At 41.4% G+C, this 21,687-nt stretch overlaps 1 long non-coding RNA gene across 1 annotated transcript; it reads left to right on the top strand.

Annotated features, from left to right (window-relative positions):
- The first annotated feature begins 1,993 nt into the window (after nucleotides 1-1,993).
- Nucleotides 1,994-17,924, top strand: LOC309617618. The gene is made up of 2 exons (XR_014238089.1): nucleotides 1,994-14,847; nucleotides 17,662-17,924. It is a non-coding gene; the product is annotated as an uncharacterized lncRNA (long non-coding RNA).
- Nucleotides 17,925-21,687: the final 3,763 nt, after the last annotated feature.

Genomic DNA, 21,687 nt, shown 5'->3' on the forward strand with positions numbered 1-21,687 from the left:
GGAATGAGACAAGGATGTCCACTCTCACCACTATTATTCAACATAGTTTTGTAAGTCCTAGTCACGGCAATCAGAGAAGAAAAAGAAATAAAAGGAATACTAATTGGAAAAGAAGTAAAACTGTCACTGTGTGCAGATGATATGATACTATACATAGAGAATCCTAAAAATGGCACCAGAAAACTACTAGAGCTAATTAATGAATTTGGTAAAGTTGCAGGATACAAAATTAATGCACAGAAATCTCTTGCATTCCTATACACTAATGATGAAAAATCTGAAAGAGAAATTAAGGAAACACTCCCATTTACCATTGCAACAAAAAGAATAAAATACCTAGGAATAAACCTACTTAGGGAGACAAAAGACCTGTATGCAGAAAACTATATGACACTGATGAAAGAAATTAAAGATGATACCAACAGATGGAGAGATATACCATGTTCTTGGATTGGAAGAATCAATATTGTGAAAATGACTATAGTACCTAAAGCAATCTACAGATTCAATGCAATCCCTATCAAATTACCAATGGCATTTTTTACGGAACTAGAACAAATCATCTTAAAACTTGTATGGAGACACAAAAGACCCCGAATAGCCAAAGTAGTCTTGAGGGAAAAAAACGGAGCTGGAGGAAGCAGACTCCCTGACTTCAGACTATACTACAAAGCTACAGTAATCAAGAGAATATGGTACTGGCACAAAAACAGAAACATAGATCAATGGAACAAGATAGAAAGCCCAGAGATAAACCCACGCACCTATGGTCAACTAATCTATGACAAAGGAGGCAAAGATATACAATGGAGAAAAGACAGTCTCTTCAATAAGTGGTGCTGGCAAAACTGGACAGCTACATGTAAAAGAATGAAATTAGAACACTCCCTAACACCATACACAAAAATAAACTCAAAATGGATTTGAGACCTAAATGTAAGACCAGACACTATAAAATTCTTAGAGGAAAACATAGGAAGAACACTCTTTGACATAAATCACAGCAAGATCTTTTTTGATCCACCTCCTAGAGTAATGGAAATAAAAACAAAAATAAACAAATGGGACCTAAGGAAACTTCAAAGCTTTTGCCCAGCAAAGGAAACCGTAACAAGACAAAAAGACAACCCTCAGAATGGGAGAAACTATTTGCAAATGAATCAACGGACAAAGGATTAATCTCTAAAATATATAAACAGCTCATGCAGCTCAATATTAAAGAAACAAACAACCCAATCCAAAAATGGGCAGAAGACCTAAACAGACATTTCTCCAAAGAAGACATACAGATGGCCAAGAAGCACAAGAAAAGCTGCTCAACATCACTAATTATTAGAGAAATGCAAATGAAAACTACAATGATGTATCACCTCACACCAGTTACAATGGGTATCATCAGAAAATCTACAAACAACAAATGCTGGAGAGGGTGTGGAGAAACGGGAACCCTCCTGCACCGTTGGTGGGAATGTAAATTGATACAGCCACTATGGAGAACAGTATGGAGGTTCCTTAAAAAACTAAAAATAGAATTACCATATGATCCAGCAATCCCACTACTGGGCATATACCCAGAGAAAACCATAATTCAAAAAGACACATGCACCCCAATGTTCATTGCAGCACTATTTACAATAGCCAGGTCATGGAAGCAACCTAAATGCCCATCAACAGACGAATGGATACAGAAGATGTGGTACATATATATAATGGAATATTACTCAGCCATAAAAAGGAACGAAATTGAGTCATTTGTTGAGACGTGGATGGATCTAGAGACTGTCATACAGAGTGAAGTAAGTCAGAAAGAGAAAAACAAATGTCGTATATTAACGCATGTATGTGGAACCTAGAAAAATGGTACAGATGAACCGGGTTGCAGGACAGAAGTTGAGACACAGATGTAGAGAACAAACGTATGGACACCAAGGGGGGAAAACTGCCGTGGGGTGGTGTGCTGAATTGGGCGATTGGGACTGACATGTATACAGTGAGGTATATAAAATTGATGACTGATTACAAAATAAAATAAAATAACTGTAACTTGGTATTTTCATCCAATCATGACTAATCTACCAAGATGGCACAATGATGTCCTGTAGTTTGTTCATGGTCACCTGTGGCACCAGTAGACTCATCCTAGATATTTACAACCCCAAGTCCCATACTCTTCTCTTGAATCTGACCCAATATTGAAACTTCAGCTTGTTTAAGATAGAAAAACTGTTCCTCGTCATAGTGAAAGTGCCTTTTCAATCCTGGGAATTATTAGAATTTAATGTAGAAATGATGAAGTATATCAACACATACTATTAATATTTTGTTATGTTTATGAATACTATGATATGTGTTTATTATTGAAAGTCTTAATGTTCAAGAAAATCTGACACATTAGTCAAACAAAAATCTAATTACATGACAAAGTAGTAGCACTTTTAATAATAACTCTTCATACTGCTTAGAAAGTTTGCAAATGCAAACACAAGCTTTGTTTAACTTTTCACAGAATGGGAGATTAAAGATGAATTAAACCACACTATTGCTTTATTATTCTGCCAGGAGATTTTTGGGTCTTACACAGCTAGCAACATAGTAAATCTAATTGAAGAAGTAATTACAGACTGATAAAATGTCATACAATTGTCATTGACAATGGAACAATCAGGTGAAGCAATTTAGGAGTCACAAACATAAGACGTTTTATTCACACCCTTCAACAGGGTGTTCAGACAGAAATTACAGCACAGCATAATGTAACAGAATAACAGACTGACCCAGAAAGACAGTGGGTCACTGTTCTCAGCTAATTGATTTGATAAGTACCTTATAATATTAAAAATGTTGAAATAAAATGAAAGCACAAGTTAAGAAGTCTGTTCCAACAACACCACCACAAGCCTGAACTTCATAATTTGTAAATGGCAGTACTTACATAGCAGAGCTTAGCAAAAACAAAGATTGCTTAAAGAAAGTAGTTTGTGGGAGCCTGCTGCAAAGTCATTGACTCATGTGCCTTGAGTGTGCAGTATTTCTTCTTTCATGAATCCTGTGGTAAAGAGCCCCCTATCACTCAACTCAGCTATGATTTTAACACATATACATGCCAAGAAAGCAGGTATAGATGAAAAGGCAGAGCCATGAGGTTATCTTGAAATCTAGTTATACAGCTCCATTGCTACAATAATAGATCAAAAGAAAAAAATCTTAAGTAATCGGGAAAAGCAGTGATTACAGAAGTATTAAAAATAAAATGAAAAACAAGAAGAACACTCGAAGTCTACTTCTGAAAATATTCAGGAAGTATCTTCAAGCAGTGCACAAAGCTTCAGTTGGGATTTGCTTCAACAAGTCTGTGTTCTAATCATGGGCCAAATCTTCAAGTTCAGGAGATAAAGAAAAGGTAAATTTTCATCTTAGTTACTATTAGAAAGATAGAAAATATTTCTAACATAAGCTTGCCAAACAATATTTTGCTTTTCCAACTGACCTTAGTTAATAGTGGGTACCTATATAATGTCACAAATGAGCAGTATTACCTCGGGAGTAATCTAACAGCGAAAGTCTCCAAAAATAGTTTGTTCTTACATTATGTCAAACTTTTTATTTTTTTAAACATCTTTATTGGAGTATAATTGCTTCACAATGGTGTGTTAGTTTCTGCTTTAGAGCAAGTGAATCAGCTATACATATACATATATCCCCATATCTCCTCCCTCTTGTGTCTCCCTCCCACCCTCCCTATCCTACCCCTCTATGTGGTCACAAAGCACCGAGCTAATCTCCCTGTGCTATGCGGCTGCTTCCCACTAGCTATCTATTTTACATTTGGTAATATATATTAGTTCATGCCACTCTCTCACTTCATCCCAGCTTACCCTTCCCCCCACCCCGTGTCCTCAAATCCATTCTCTACATCTGCATCTTTATTCCTGTCCTGCCCCTAGGTTCTTCAGAACCTTTTTTTTTTGTTTTTTTAGATTCCATATATATGTGTTAGCATACAGTATTTGTTTTTCTCTTTCTGACTTACTTCACTCTGTACGACAGACTCTAGGTCCATCCACCTCACTACAAATAACTCAATTTCGTTTCTTTTTATGGCTGAGTAATATTCCATTGTATAAATGTGCCACATCTTCTTTATCCATTCATCTGTCAATGGACACTTAGGTTGCTTCCATGTCCTGGCTATTGTAAATAGAGCTGCAATGAACATTGTGGTACATGACTCTTTTTGAATTATGGTTTTCTCAGTGTATATAATATATAAATATATATATATGGTCTAGGTTGAAGTCTTTCTCCCTCTCTCATACTGCTAATAAGACTTAGGGGAAGCAGTCTCCCCTTTTAGTTTCAAGGATGGGTCTGATGGGTCTTAGAGAAATCCCAAGTCCTTGCCAGTAATTGATTCAGAAATGAATATATTACCTAATTCTAGCCAATGAGATGTGAGGCGGGATTTGCTGAAAGTTTGGGGAAATATTTTTCTTTTGTCTTAAAAGAAAGCCAATGAGGCCTTTCTTTCTCTTCCACTAGATGTGAAAAGGATAGTAGACTCAGTTGCTACCAGCAGCCTTTCCATTGCCATGAAAGAAACTAGACTTAAGGTGAAATTGACATGGCCAGTAGTTCAGCAGAAGAGAATGCTCAGAATTCTTGATGGCCGCATTGAGCCATTGGACAAACCAACTGAGAAATCTGCACTGTATTTGCTCTTCCATTTATGTGAGCTAATGTATTTCCTTAATAATATACAGATATTAATGTACTTGTGGTTGAACACATTCTAATTGATATAAATCCATTATTGTTGGTTGATCAGAATGAAACTTTGGGCTAAGTCCCTTCATTGACTCCTATACACTAAAAAAAGTGAAGTTATCAGCAAGACATCCTAATCAAAAATTTATCTGATGTCTTCTCTAGTTTTAGCAGGATGAGATCTAGCAGACAACTGGATTACTGACATCTGCCATCAGTATTTTATCTCAGCTTTGCCAATTAGATGATCTTATTCAGTACAGCAAATTAGTCCCTCGGTCAGGGTGATAGGCTTGGCCTAAACATGCTTTGAATTTGAGAAGTTTACTTTATCTTCACCTGGTGAAACCATTGTTTGCACTACAAGTTGTTGTGGCTCTGACTGCAAGTTGTTGTGGCTCTGACTACAGAGATGTCTGTGTGTAGCTTCAATAGTTATATGAGGTGATACTGATTATCAACTTTCAGATCCAAAAACATTGTCTTTTCTTATAATACATGCAAAATCAGCTTTTACTTTCTGATTAGCTTTGAAGCAAACATAGCTCTATGATTGAAAGAACTTTCATTCTTTTGTCTCTTTTCCTCTGCTTTTCTTTTTTTCTCCCTCTAGTTGTTTCACAAAGCAAAGAGTTACTGATATTGTACTGTGCATCAGACATTCACTGGGTGAAGGAAATTCAACCATGAACAAGACCCATAACCTACCCTCAGAGTTCTCATGCCTAGAGGAGTGTCAGGCATGCCAGGAGAAAAGCACAGTGAGAGGGTGTAAGCCATGTGCTGCAGAGGAGAAGGGAGCAAATCATTCTTCTTGATCCCATGTGAAGACTTTTCATAAGTCCCTAAACTCCTGCTTTAAGGTAGGCTTTTTTTTTTTTTTTTTTTGACTGAGGGTTTACTTAAATATTGTTCATCTTTCCACACCAATTCATTTTGCAATTAGACAGGCTCAGAAATGACTCCTGCAAAAATGACATGAACACATAATAAGGATTGTGATTCTGTCTTGAGAAAGAACTTCCTTCCTCTCTTGGCTTTCTTCCAGGGACTGGGTGTGTGGGGTTCGGTAAGAAAGTAGAAAGTGGTCTGAGAACTCTGAAACTATGAATCCTTAGTGTTCCTGGGCCAGGCTCATAGAAGTGTACCTCTCTGCTTTATGGACATGACCATGTCCTTTTTTCTTTTTTTTTTTTTTTAATAAATTTATTTATTATTTTTGGCTGCTTGGGGTCTTCATTGCTGCGCACAGGCTTTCTCTAGTAGCGGCAAGCAGGGGCTACTTTCGTTGCGGTGCGCGGGCTTCTCATTGCAGTGGCTTCTCTTGTGGAGCACGGGCTCTAGGTGCGTGGGTTTCAGTAATTTTGGTGCACAGGGTCTAGAGTGCAGGCTCAGTAGTTGTGGCACACAGGCTTAGTTGCTCTGCGGCATGTGGGATCTTCCCAGACCAGGGCTCGAACCCGTGTCCTCTTCATTGGCAGGCGGATTCTTAACCACTGTGCTACCAGGGAAGCCCCCTTTTTTCTTTTTTCGTCTTGAAGATGAAAACTATGAGAGACCAGTTCATCCTCTCAATACAGGCAAAGCCAGTGTCTGATTTTCTTCTGCCCTATTCTCAAAGTTTCATCCACTGAAATAAAGACACAGAGTCTTGATTTCTGCTTTATACAAAAGTGCATGAACGTTAATTACTCTTCCTGGTAGAATCTTATTCTGACAGTCATAATGGAGAGATGATTCTTGTTGTAATAGGGACCATATATCTTGTGCTAGTAAATGGCCTGGCCTCCAAAATCCTTTGAGCTTTAACATTAACTAATTCTTACGTGCTCTTTTAAAATGAGTCCTATGCTTTGAAATGCTGCTTTACTCTCTATTATGTGTGCCTGTCCTTAACTGCAGTAACATTTCTGTAGTTGCCTTACCTAGGAGTGAGTAGTGTCCCCAACACATGTGCTTTGCTAGCCAGCAATGTTGGTGCCCACTTCACATAACAGGATACACTGCTCACTCTGGAAAGATGAGACAATCTGGTGATCAAGCAAAAGCAAGTGTTATAGTAAGCACGAAGGGGTGATCATGGGGTGCAAATTGCCCTGGTGAGTACAGAAGACCAGATTGATAAGGGGCTCTGGATGCTGGAGAGGGTATCATTATAGTTTCTGACCTCCTGGGACTAAGATAGCCTTCTGAACTGATAAGAAAAGCAGGAATTTCCCTAAGTGCATAGAGGAGGAGAGAAGAAAAAAGAACGCAGCTAACATTAATGAGTCCCGCACTATGTGACAAGCCTAGTGTTAGACATTTTATATATTTATTCATCTTCAAGGGCTCCACGGGCTTCAAAATGCCTCCTAGCTAGTGACCGGCAGAACTGGGAATCGACCCAGAATCATCTGACACCAAATTTACCTCTAAATTGGTCTTCCTAAAGTGCACCTCTCTGCGTGTTTATCCTTTTCCTGAACCTCAGGCAGCCATGTTTATCCAGACCCCGCAAGTGTAAAATTGATGACATAATCATGCGATGGTGTCTATGGGACTGTTACAGGAGGATTAGGCTATTATCAACAAATCGGGGACTAGTATTGTTTTATCAGCATGGGAGTGTTTTCAATTAATTTGTAATTAAATAAAGGAAGCAATTTACTGACTCTTGGAGGAGTCAGGGCTGGGGAAGGCTTATCTCATCAGTCTCAGCTGTGCATTCCTCTTGCACCGGCTCATTGTTTAGATCACAGCAGTGATACATGATCTGACCTATAGGAGTAATTCAATAAAACATCAATATTTTCCTTCCTTTAACCCATGGTGCTGTGACTGGAGAAATCTGCCTGGAATGGCCTCCACCATGAGCTCATCAAGAGCTATACCTTTGGCTTTACTGTTCGCTCAGCTGTTCCTGCCAAAGAGCCTGCCCATGTCAGAAATGACCAAGTTAGTTTTGTCCAGGTGGAAGACAGGTGGACTTCATGGATTCAAACATGTTTTAAAGGTCTTTGCATCTAGATTTTCTAGGCACTATGTTGGCCTCTTTACAACTATGGTCCGATATAATCCCTTTCGAACCATCTTGCAAAGTAGGCACTGTTAACTGCATTTTATTGGATGAGCAAATTGAGGTTAGCTGGTGGCTGAGTCAGGAACAGTACCTAGTTCCATGGTATTCTCAGGGCCCAGAGCTTTTCCACCTACACTGCTCAGGCCAGGCTTACGCAGAGTGTGAAAAGTGAAAAAGTGGCTGGTCCTCCCACACAGCCAGAGGATATTTCTTGATAGGCTTTCCTTTTATTCCTAGTTTCTTACTCATCATCCAGGTATCTGCAGGACTTGGCACAGATATTTCAGTAAATATATGCTAAAAAATAATAATTATTATAACAATAGCAACAAGAACAATAAATACAGACTTTATTGCTTAGTAGGTGTTAGGGACTCTTCTAAATGCTTAACTCATTACAGCCTCATATGAGCTAGGTGCTATGAGCTAGATGCCTATTATCATGCATGTGTCACAGGTGAGGAGACATACTGACAAAGGAGTTAGTTTACCTAAGGTTACACTCTTACTTGTGATGGAATAGGATCTCAAAACCAGGAAGATCTCAATTGTCTATAGTAAAGTGGGATATTAGTAGAAACTATTAAAATGCATCATTACATTTATTATTTATCTAAAAGGTATTATATTTATTACTTTTATTATTTTTGACATTGGCATCTACAATTCCAATACGTAAAGGTTTTTCCCCCACACCAAACAATTTTCCGATACCAGCTGGGTGTACCAAACAATTTTCCAATACCGGCTGGGTGTCCTGCAATTCATCTCACATTTAACACTATCTACCTGGAGATAGTGTAAGATCCCACAGGTTAAGGGCTCCGTCCTACAAGACCGCTGCTTGCCCCCCACTTCAGATGCCAGTCATAATCCAGATTATGACCTGTGCTTCTGACCTACCTGCTCTAGTTTGGAGGTTCCAACAACCCCCTCCTGGGGTTCTAGTAATGTGCTAAAGTGGCTCACAGAACTCAGAGAAACATTGTATTTACTAGATTATCAGTTTATTATAAAAGAATATAATTCAGGAACAGCCAGATGGAAGAGATGCACAGAGCAAGGTGTAGGGAAAGGGCACAGGGCTTCCATGCCCTCTCCTAGAGCGCTACCTCAGTCCCCAGATCTCCATATGTTCACCAACCTGGAGGATCTCAGAACATTGTCTTTGTGGGGCTTTATGGTGACTCTACTGCATGGGCATGATTGATCAAATCATTGGCCATGGGTGATTTAACTCCATCTTCAGCCCCTTTCCCTGGGGCAGAATCTGAGAATAAAGAGTCCAGGTCTAGCAAATCCATCCCAACTTACTTTAATAAAATAATAACGTCATTGAAATAAAGAAAAATCTAGAATAAATGCTAACCCAGACAGATGCTGAAGAACAGGTGTCACCTGGGACTGTCCCAGGCAAACCAGGATGTATAGTCACATTCCCTTTAAGGCCCCTTCCAAGCCCCAGGGACTCCAATCTGATGATAATTCAGAGTCAAACAACTGCTTACCTCACTGTAATTCTAAGACCTGACGTCTACAGTTGCTGAGTCTTCCTTACTAGTAGCCAACTTCCATTTGTTCTTTCAGTATTTATTAAGCACTTGATAAGTAAGAGACACTGAGCTATTTTCTTGCCCTCAAGAAACTCACAGCAGAGCAGGAAAATCAGGAAAGAAAGCCAACAGTTAGAGTGTAGTTCACTGGGTCTCATCACCATTTTTTAATAGGTCTCCTCCATATAGATATATATATCTATGATGTTTGTAAGACCCAGCATAGTACCTGGTATCTGGCAGTCATTCAGTAATATTAGTTTAAGAAATGAATGAACAAATTGCTATGATAGAGGTAAACCTGGGTGACATAGGATTACATGGACAGGCATTTAACTGAGATAAGAGGTGAGAGAAAACTTCTCAAGGAAGGAGAAGGTGAGCTGAACTTGAAGGCAAGGAGGACCCAGCATGCTGGGTAGGACAGGAAAGGGCCTTCTTCGCATGGGAGAAAATGTATGTAAATGAATAGACACGGGAAACAGCAGATGCTTGGGGAACTTCAAGTTGTTCTGAAAGATTGAGGGGCAGGGTGGAGGCATGGCAAGAAATGAGGCTGTGGGAAGGGCCAGCTAAAGTTTAGGAATATGGATCACTCTTAGTAGTGAAAAAATCAGGGTTGCTTTAGGACACCACTCAAGAGGTTGAAACTGCCTTTCTGAGGATCTAAAGCTTCAGTTACACCTAAGATTCCCTGGTCCTGCAGAACAGTGATGCAATCGAGAGAAGAATCCAGAATCAACCTGGCTATTAACTCTTGGAAAGAAAAGGATCAGTCCCTTCCCAAGTGCAGTGGTAGTAAACCTTTTATAGGAGCTCAAGGCCACATTCATCTCAGCACTGCTATTTCATTTGGATCAGGGATAATGGAGGGCCTGCTTCACACTACTCAGCCTCTATCTGTAAAAAAGGAAAGAGTTGAAGTAATTAAGTGATTTATTAAATTTAAAAGTAATAAAAATTTATCTGAATTCTTTAGATTTTCCCCCAACATATTCCCTGCATAAATGCCTTGATTTTCCAGTTTACTTTGGGAAAATCCATCCCTTCCAAGGAAGAAAGATTGGCAGCTTGTGAGCAACTAGCTTCATTGGTGATTACAAACAGTGGGAATTATTTGCAAGTTTGTGTGAAAGTGTACATGGGGGTGGAAGAGAAGCGGAGGAGGTAGCATAAGGCAGAGACTGACAACATCTGTCTTTTTGACAATACTTTTGTTCACACTTTGTTCACATTTCTCTGAGATATCACTAGCATGTTTTCCTAGTGTTACCTCTTGCTTAGACTGTTATGGCAGTTCCCTTGTTAGAATTTCCATCTCTAGTGTCTGACCATCATTATGGGGTTAATTCCCATAAAGCACAATCCCATTACCAATCCCACTTTCAGCCTCATCCCCTATCATCTTTTATCTTCACCCAACTTCCACCCAGCCAGACTGACCTAATTACTGTTCTGCAAACATACCCTGCACTTAAACACTTCCATAGCTTTGCTCTTACGGTTCTGCCTATACGGTCCAAATTTTGCCCACTTCAGGATGCAGTTAAAACTCTTTGAAAGTTTCTCTGATCTCTTAGCTAAAAGGTACCCTTCCCTCTTCTCAACTCCTGTAGCAGTTTACTTATGCTTTTTTGGCACTTGACACTTACGCCTTATATTAGGGCTATTTATGTATCAGACTTATTTTGCTTACCTTGAAGTCTGTGTATCACCCACGTTTGTATTTCTTTGACTTCCTATCACAATGCCAGACTCATGGTGGGAAGCCAGTTAGTGATGAGCCCAAGGTGTCTGGAGACTTCCCTATGCCAAAGAGGTGTTTAAAGCTGATGGCATTTCTCAGCAGAGGTAGTCAAGCTACGGTGCCTCTTTCTCCTCAGCTCCTGGCTTATGTGGTACTCAAGTCCCCAGCTGGGGACACCTGTGCCAGTTGGGACCAGCTGAGCATCTAGCTACATCCATAGAATGAAAACACCCAGGTGGGGGTGGGGCTTATCTTACTACTAACTTTGCCTTAAGTAGTTGTAACCCTGGGACGTCTACCCACATTTCTCAGGCTTCTGGGTGGGCTTCTGGGCATTTGTACCACTTATTAGCTATAGTCTGCAGAAGTGCTTTGGTCTTGTTTCTTTGTTCCCTCAGTAAGAGAAACCCTACATCTCTAGGCCCTTGGATTTTCTGGATTCTCTGCAGATAGTGTCTGGTGTTGTGATAAGCACAGTGGGAACACCTGTTACAGTAAAGAATTATGACTTTTTTAAACTCTGCCCTATTCTAAAAGGATTTTAGGAAGATTATAAGAAGGTAGTTTTTAAAGTGAGAAAATTAATTAAAAAGAAAAAGCGATGTAGAGCAAGTAGATGGTTAATGATTAACGTAGAAAATGATTAATATGGAACATGAAGGCCATAAGATCCTGTATATTTGCTGCACATATGACTCTGAGCTTCCTAGAAATCAGAAAAAAAAAAGAGGGAAAGATAATCCATTACGGGAGTCACAGGGTCTATTAAGAACAAATCAGTGCTCAAGAGGAGCATCTCTCTCCCTGTGCCCTAAGAAATTTTACTCTGTGGCTTCTTTAGAGAAGTATCCTGCATGATACAGACAACAATGTCCTTAAGAATGCTGAAACACAACAGCAGAGTCTGGGCTTGATATAAATCTGGTGATCGGCAGCATATCCACGTGATAAGGAACTGCTGTAGAGACCAGTGGTTTTCTCCTGCACCTTACAGCTTTAGCCCAACAAAGCTTTCTAGAGCTAATACTCAATGATGTCAGCCAGGAGTAAATGTTTCAAGGAGCCAGCACAATGTACTGCAATCTAGCAAAGCTGTGGTCCTTGTGCATCTGATATCAAAAAATGAAGGAGTCTCAGTCAAAATCTTAGCTCTCATCATTGGAACCAGAAAGTCAATGCAATTCAAACTTGACAGGTAAGGAGGGAAGTCTTATAACAGCTGTTTCTTAAACACCTCTAGTCAATGTAGCCATCATTCTGGTTAGTGCTGTGTCCCTTAAATTTATCTGGGTACCCAGAACTACAGCTTCAACCATGCACTGTGGGTGGCCTTTGCTCCAGACAGAGGTACATTCTCATCACATAGAGGAAAAGGGTACCATCTTGGTGTAGTGCAAATAAATTGACAGTGGCTATTATACTTTGAACCACATTCAGTAGTCTCCAAATGATTGAATCCAGCATAAAATTAGGAAAGGCTTTTATTAAAAGGTAGTTACACTATGACAGAACAGGGCAGTCTCTTTATGTAGTAATAACATCATTACTTCCCCAACAAACATTTATGAGCTCTTGTGTTGTACGTAAACTGAGAAGAGGAGGGTAATGGTGGACAAAAGCACTGGACCTGAGTATCAGTGTTAGAAAGCTCACAGTCTAGCAGGGGCAGCTGAGAAACTCAGCCAAAGCCCCCGTGGCCATACAGCTGTGTCTGGGGTAAGGCTTTGACTTGATACCTTCCCATGGCTTTCTCAGACACTCACATGATGCTCTACATCTAAGAATCTCATTCTTGTTGGCAAAGCCCACTTCCTCTATTCAAGGAGCAAGAGGGAACAGGAAGCACGGTGTGCCTGGCCTGGCCTCTGTGACTGGAAGAGAGTGAGGGAGGCAGAGTGGTGAGAAATGAGGCCAGAGAGATGCAGGGCCAGATGACAGGGGCCTTGGAGGTAACTGTAAGGACTTTTACTCTGAGTGAGATTGGAAACCACTGGAGGATTCTGAGCCGAGGAGAAATACCTGAATGTTATTACTAAAGGGTGCCTCTGTGGCACCTGAGGCTACTGTTTTGAGGATTCACTGCAGTGAGGTAAGGGCAGGATCAGGGTGGTTGGGAGTGATTTGGGATAATTCTGGTGAGACTTGCGAGAGGTTAGGGTGACCATAGTAAGGTACAGTGAGAAGGAAGAGTGCACAGGATTGGGGCACAGAAATGTGCAGAATTGGGCTTCAAGAAAATTGATCGGGTAGTAGAGATGGATGAAGGAATGTATTGGTAGTAGGAAGAAATTGGAAGTCCTGAGACAGTATTTCTCAAAGGTGGGCCATAAACCACCTACATGTGAATCACCTGCAGAGCTTGTTAAAATACAGATTCTTGAGTCCCTGACCAGATCTACAGAATTAAAATCTTACAGGAACCTTTGTGAGGTCTTCACTAGGTTATTCTTTGGAACACCAGAGTTTGGGAACTACAAAGAATCGAAGTCCTTAAAATTGAAAATCAACAGAATTTCAAGTCCAAAGAGAATAGATGAATGAGAATCAGAGGATTTTTTTCCCTCTAAAATAATATTACTTACTAGCAATGCTAGAATCTACCATTTTGGTACATGTACTATGTGCTAGATACAGTCCTAAATAATTTACCCACATGTCAGGGAAAAACTGTGTCTAGGAAAGTGTTTTGCAAGCAACAATACCACGCCCACTCCCATCCCTCCCATGGAAGATGAGTGGGCCCTAAGAAGAGTCCTTAGCTTGCAGCATACCATGGGTATGGAGTTGCCTATTAGAAACTGAGAAGGTGTGGCAATACTCTGTATAAGAAAAGGATGGAGAGGAAACCTGGGATAGTCCAGTGTAGGTCTGGAACCTTGGCTGAGAGTAGGAGCCAGGGAGAAGGGAAGAGGTAGATGCTGGCCCTGAAGAGGAATGGAGAGAGAGGAAAGATGAAGTGACAAAGGCCCAGAGGGAACTCTTGGGAATTGGCTGAGATGTTTAAACAGGATTTTATGAAGCTTTGTCAGACAGTCTCTTTCCCACCACCTCCCCCATCAAGTCTTTACGAATATTATCTATTGGATCTGTTTTGGGGCAGTGCTGTGATGTGCCGGGTTCTGCTGTGAGGGGGCAGAGACTAAGAACAGAGGCTGCCCAGTCACCTCCAGATTGCACCCTCATCAACTCATTCAAGCTAACAGCAACGTCACAGAGGTTGTCCACTTTGCCACCCAAGACCGTCCTGCTCGCCTCAGTCTCCCATGTGAACCCCTTCTGGCTTTTACAGAATCTGTGTGGTAATTTATTGTCTCGGCGTTTTCCAGGCAGAGAATCTGGAATTAGAGTGACCTTTCACCCACAGCAGCTGCTCATTTATCACAGGATCTATTAGAGTCTCGTCCAAATGTTGCTGTTCCTGACATGAAGCCATTTAATTCAAAATTGGCTCAGCTGGAAAATTAGGTTAATGGTTTTTATAGCCACAGTACAAGGCAGAAATGTTACCCTTTTTTTATAAACCCAGGGCGCTAGTGGTACGAACCACAATTCAAAGAAGTTCAACTCTGGACCAGGCAGTGTTACACTGTACCTGGAGAAAGGCTAAAAGGTGGGAGGAAAGTTCAGTGTTTTTCCCCGGAGAGTCACCACTGGGGCCTCAAGAATGGCTGCCGGGAGCTGTAAAGAAACTACAGATGTGTGGGAGCCTCAGCAAAGCTCAGGTGAGAAAAAGGGGCAACCCCCCCGCTACCACCGCAAAGAGGGAGCATGGGCATTTGCTTTTCCACTCTGCCCACAGAGCCAGGATCATTGCTGCTGATTAACTGCCTGCCAGATCAAACTTTCCGTCATTAGGTGGCCTGGGTACCTGTCAGAGCCCCTGACCTATACAGTGCTGTGTACAAGTTTCAGAGCCCTCACCTTGTGCCGGAGCCCTGCCAGGAGGGGCTGAGCGGCAGTGGCTACTGCTGTGAAGAGCAGTTAGCTGTGGTGGAGGGTGGCAGTACTCAAGTTTCTATTTGTCATCAAAAAGTCAGGCCTCCGATGTGAGGATGAACTCGGAGGTGAGACAGAGGCCGGGGTGGAAGCCATCTTCATCTGGCCAGCGAGGCCCCCTCCCACCTTGGTGGTATGCCGCCAGACTCCAGGCAGTCAGCAGCTCGGGGGAGGGGAGCCTCGGAGAAGCACAGTCTCCCTGTGTCCAGTGCTTGAAGAGAAACCCAAACAAACTGGAACACATTCGGGGAAGAACATCAGACCTCCTGATAGGAGGGGCAGAGGTGGCCGGAGAAGAGAAGTCTTGGTTGAAATTTCAGGACAAGTAGGTGGTCAGGGGTAAAGGATGAGACAAATTATTTCAGATATCAATGATGTAAAAAAGACAGCGTGACTTGTCCTGGGGCTTCAAGGAGGAAGTCAGCGTTCGGGAAATGGAAGCCACAGAGAGGTAGATTCTTGGGAAAATTAAAAATAATAATAACGCCATTCCCTGTCTCTAGAACTGCCTTGATATCCCTCAACACGTGTGCCAAACGGGGAGCAGCTTGAAGCATTAGATGGGGATTTTCCTTAAAAGACCTTTAAAGTCCCTCAAATCTATAATCCTAGACTCAGGTCTAGTCTTCAAATGTTTTCTACCTTTTATGTGAAACTGTCTAAGCGTCACTCTAGTCATTTGATCAATTAAGATAGTAAAACTCTTTTCACTGGAATATTGAGAGAATGTAAAATCTTTCAGAATGACAATGTCTAAATGCAAAATATGTGTTTTTCATTTAATTATATTAAGGGACAAGTTAGGCAAATTATGCAAACTAAAAGAATTGGGTAGTATGGAGATCTAGAAGTATTTACCACAATTCTACAGCCAAGGAAGATTCAAGTTCCTGATTCTTTCTCCCTTGAATTTTTTGTTGCATCTGGATTAGTTTATGCTGGGATAGATGCCCACTTCCTAACCCACAGTTCTTCATGGTAACAAGCCCATCACATCCACACGGGACAAACAACTTCATCCCAACCTAGACAGACTAGTGAGTCAGAGGTTCTTTTCACACACGGGTTGAGTCTACCAGAAACTACCATCCTCTACAGAGTACATATAATCAAGCTGTATCTTTATTTATTGAAGCATTAAGATGAAAATGTTGACGCTAGGGGGAATCACTCATTATCCAGAAGTATCATCCACACTTGCCAAATATCTGGATTTGGTGGATAAACATCTGAGTGGTTCAACTGAATTTTTCTTTTTCATTTGGATGTTTTGGTATCATGTAGACCCAGTTTCAGTCAAAACTTGGAGAAAAAAACTTGGCAGAAAAAAACCAGAATGATTTAATGCTAGCATAACAGTCTAAAAAAATGAGTATTTTTCATTTATGATTGTCATGACGTGAGAAGACAGTGGGGAAAAAAATATTTTCTGAGTAAGTCAGTGAGTAATGACCAGACAACAGAAAATAACGAACTAAATTCTTATACCTCTTGCACAATTCAGGCAAATGATTGATAAGTTAGGAAGCCAAAAAATGGTTCAAAGTAAGATGAATTGTAAATAATTTTTGTGGGTATTTGGAAATCCTCAATGCACAAAGATTAGCAGAAAACCATAAACTACAATGTGAGGCATGAAAAAGTGTATGGAAGAAACCACTTCCAATATTCTGAAAGCTAATGAAGGATGGAAAAGAATCCCAGGAATTTTTCTAAAAATAAATACTATTAAACCAAGCTAGGAAAGACGGAAAGGGATTTTGAACATTATTCTTCATTAGAACCTGGCTCTTTAACTGTTGAGGATGGATAAGCCCCACCCCTCTTCAGGCCTCTTAGAGGCTCATAGAAAGGGAGAGGGCATAAGTACATGCACCGTGAATGCATCTTGGGGCGAATGAGATGATGGGAACCTTAAGTGCTGGTTTCTCCCATATCCTGCCCTGCCAATGGCACTTTTAAATTCTCTGGGCCTGTTTCTTCATCCATAAAATGGGGGTATTGGATAATATTATTTTAATAATATCATCCAACTACAAGATGTTAAAATCCACAAGAACTGAGCAACTGTTAGATAAAGAAGCAGCATTTAGAATTTTTAACTGCATTTGCGAAGTGATGTTTCTGACTAACAGGCAAAGGCAGCCTTGGATCTGAGTGCCAGAACAGGCATTTGGCTGTGAGGTAATATAGGTAAAAGACATGGGAGAAAGTATTACACCCAGTGTTTTTTAAAAAAGATTAATAGAACATGCAGATGGTACCAGACTAGAAGAAGGAGACCCCAGTGTGGGCAGGCACTGAACACATGAATGATATTAAGAAATTATCGAAATATGGGTAGGAAAAAGTAAAATGGTATTCAGCTTTGAAAAATGCAAAGTAATGCATTTGGGAGCAAGTAACCAGAAACACACGAGTCTGCAATGTTTTGTGGCAACCAAATTAACTCGAGACAGAATCATCGTGCTGGTGAATAGAAGATGGGTGAGGGGGCTTCCCTGGTGGCGCAGTGGTTGAGAGTCTGCCTGCCAATGCAGGGGACACGGGTTCGAGCCCTGGTCTGGGAGGAACCCACATGCCGCGGAGCAGCTGGGCCCGTGAGCCACAACTACTGAGCCTGCGCGTCTGGAGCCTGTGCTCCGCAACGGGAGAGGCCGCGATGGTGAGGGGCCCGCGCATCGCGATGAAGAGTGGCCCCCGCTTGCCACAGCTGGAGAGGGCCCTCGCACAGAAACGAAGACCCAACACAGCCATAAGTAAGTAAGTAAGTAAGTAAGTAAGTAAGTAAGTAAGTAAGTAAGTAAGTAAGTAAGTAAATAAATAAATAAATAAATAAATAAAAATTAAAAAAAAAAAAAAAAGAAGATAGGTGATCTCTCTACCCCAAGAGGAGGCCACACTTGGAATTCTGAGTTCAGGTCTCTCTCTTTGAAAGTAAAGGATGAGAAAGAAAAACGAAGAGGTCAGGAAAGTGCAAAACTAATAATTAGGTAATTAAAGGTGGTTGATTTAAGACGAAGATTTTAAAATTTCACAGAATGGGCTGGCTGGTATCAGGCTCTGATAGGAAAATAAAGCCTGGTGGATCCCAGTTTATAAACTTTCATGGAATCAGGGAATATTAGAGAAGGAGGGGGTCTTAGAAACCTACTGCATCCCTCCCACGTTTTACAAATGAAGCCAACTCAAATAGTTAAAAAAAGGGTGTAGTTGATTAAAGTGATTTCTCAAGCAATAGAAGTAAATTTGAAAACTCTGAGCTCTTGGTTATTAAGCCCTTAACCTGGCCATTTCTGAATGTGGCGTCACTTTTGATATCTTCTTATCTTTGAGCATAAATTCATTCTTTGTTCTGGTGCCTTTCCCCCAGGTCCCTCTCCCTGGTCTTCCTTTCTCTAATGAGTACCCTCCCCTGGCCCATGTCTCTACCTATAATATGTACCTCTTCTTCCCTCACAGAGGAGATCTGGAGTCACCCCCACCTCCAGAAACCTCTCTCCTTCAAACAGAATTAGTCTTCCCTCCTGTCTGTTTTCTTGGGCCTTTTATTTCTAAATTTCCACTAAGGCAATGATCATACCGTATTGCAAGCCCCTGTGCTCAGCTCCTGTGGTCATATCCATACATTGGATGGAAGGGATGGTGTCTTAGTCATCTTGGTGTCTCCGTTGCTTATCGCAAGGCCTGAGATAAGCAAACATCTTTTCCATGAATGTTAAATGAAAAAGTGGTTTGTTTCCTCTCCACCTCTCACTTCCTAAGTTTCTTTCTGTTTCAAGGCAGAGCGATTTGGGGAGGTGATGCATGTGGTCTTTCCACACTGTTAGTATTGATGTTAAAATGCCTCACTTGCTCCCCTCAGAAACCTGATGCTTTATCAGCAGACGTCCTTTCCAGAAACCAGATCTACCCAGCCCATCAAAACGTAACCACTCTCCCACAGGCACAACTGAATGGTCAATTCTGTGATTTAGTCTTCACTCAAATGTGTTTTGTGTAACACTGTATTTCACCATATCTCTCCACTAAAGGAGGGTTCCATGGTGAAATAAATGGGAGATATTTAGTTAAACAAAAGTAACTTGCATTCTCTTACAGTCCTTTGTCTCATGAATCTCAAGGCTGGGGATTGAGCAGTTTGATTTCAGAACTCTTTTCTCCTGAGGCATCTTCAGGGAGTCATGTTTTGTGGAAAATTCTTTGAGATATGTTGAGCTTCTAGACCAGGCGATCATGCCACACCTTCTTGTAGTGATGTAAATAGCCAGTGCTTACTGTGTGTCAGACACTGTTGCAATGCTTTATATGTATTAACTCACTTAATTCTCGCAGCCCCATAAGGTACAATTATTATTCCCATTTTACAGATGAGAAAAAATTTGAGGTATAGAGGTTAAGGAATTTGCCCACCATCAAACAGCTAATAAGTGGCAGAAGCAGAATTCAATCCCAGACCTGACTCCAGTGTCCTGTACATGCAGCTAAAACCCCACTGCCTGTACTTGTAATCCCATGTTGACTTTTGGGTGCTACAGAATGAGTTCAAGTTCTTACAACGTGCAAACCATTTAACTATTTGAACACAACTAACATTCTTTCTGAGGCCTCTCTTCTCTGAATCTTCCAATTCTTCAACCATTCCTCAAATGATGAGGTCTAAAAGTCTTTTACCTTCTTGATGATTGGCCTCTGAGCCACCTCTGTGATTCTGTGTCATCATTCAGTTTATGCCTCAGAACAGCCAGCCGGATGTGGTTCCACCACCACCAAGAACAGCAAACTATCGTCTCTCTCTGGAAACACATTTGATTTGGGGAGTTTTATTTGTGTGTTTATTTGGGGTATCCATACTGTGCCAGTGGCCCATGTTTAGCTAAATAATAACTAAACCTCTGCAAAGCATGGGTTTGGGGAATATTTCATGAGATCCTTTTATAAGTGACAGAAACAATTAATAAGGAAAGACTACCCTCAACTAAAACTGTCTCCATTTAGGCAAATCTGCAAGTACCACATCGGCCTCACACAGGGCTTTTCCCAAACCTCACATTTTCACAGTTAGGACCCTTCATTGACCAACTGGAAGCTGCAGCCAGCTTTTCAGGAGGGAATCATGAGGAGGTTCCAGTGACAGCATAGGAAGTGTGCCTTAGTAAGAGGAACTTCTTTTAATAATGTTTCCATTGACTTAATATTAAACGCAGTGTGGGAAAGAAGAGGAGAGAAGGGAAGAAGGGATTTTTTTTTAAGTTATGAATTAAATTATACAGATACAGAGAGATTTGTGCACAGCCAAATGGACACTTGGAAATGTAGCTCTCTCATTCCCTTAGAATTGCTTAGTTCAGAAGAGCAGACCATGAGGGGTCCATCACCTGGATGGAGTGGTCAGGCCTCACTTGAATGGGAATTTCCTCACTTGACAGATGGGGATTGAGTGTCTGTTAGCTAACATTTTTCCTCTAATTACTAATTATACCAGAGAAGGGGGCTTTATGACCAGAGTCCTGGAAATGTGAAATTTGATCAGTAGAGATTTGCACTAAAGATGGAAGATTGACATGTGACGTCAGACAGCTGGCAAGGAGGCCCATCAGGCCAGGAGGTCAGCAGCTGCTCACAGCGGATTTGACAGGGTTGGGGGAGAACCCAGGAAGGGGGGATCAGAAAAAGATCTGGGAGAGGAGAGATAAGGAGAACCATGTTAACAATTTTGCTTCCCTCTCCTCCTCTTTCTGTCATTTCAGATAAGAACATATTAATCCTCTGAGAGCAAGGCTATAGCCAACAGGTGGCAAGGCCCATTCCTGCACAGAACGCAGCTGCTGGGAGTGAGGAAGGATGCCAGGAAAAGGGAGCTCCAGGTGGGAATCGCACAGAGCAATTAACCTTCACCCTGAAACACGCCCCACTCCACTCGCACCACTCACAAAGGAGACCACAACCCTGAAGGTCATGCACTCAGAACATTCCCTAGAGCAGTGATGCTAAAAGGGTCATCCAGGGACCAGCTTCAGTGGAATCCCCTGACCTTCTGGTTAACAATGCAGATGCCTGGACCCCATTCAGATACAGAGAATCTGAATCTCTGTAGGTGGGATAGTCTACCTCCCCAGTCACTTTCTCTCACATCATCCCATGTATTGTCTTCTTTGCACATAAATGATGATCTGAAGTGGTATCATCCATTTGTTTGTTTCCTGTCTTCCCCATGATAGGAGATGTTCCAAAGGAGCAGGGGCTCCCTGCTCAGAACAGTAGCCTAGCACATAGCAGGGGCTTCATAAATATTTGTTGGGTGAGTGAATAGGTGAATTGAAGGGAGATGGGGAGAAAGAAAGGAGGTTTAGGATGCCTGCCCTGGTGAAGAAGCCAAACTGAGCCTAGTTCCTATGCTCTGAGATCCTCAGGCAGTATGAGTGAGGGTGGCAGCCAAGGGACAGGGAGGTTGCTCCCCACTGGGGTTAAAGCAACAATGGAATAATGACTGAGGCTCCTACATGAGCAATGAGCCCTACTGAGCTTTACACACGACAGCCTCATGCAGGGAAACATCTCCCCAC

This window comes from Balaenoptera borealis (genome assembly GCF_965194805.1).
Source record: "Balaenoptera borealis genome assembly, chromosome: 1".
Lineage (NCBI taxonomy): Eukaryota > Metazoa > Chordata > Mammalia > Artiodactyla > Balaenopteridae > Balaenoptera > Balaenoptera borealis.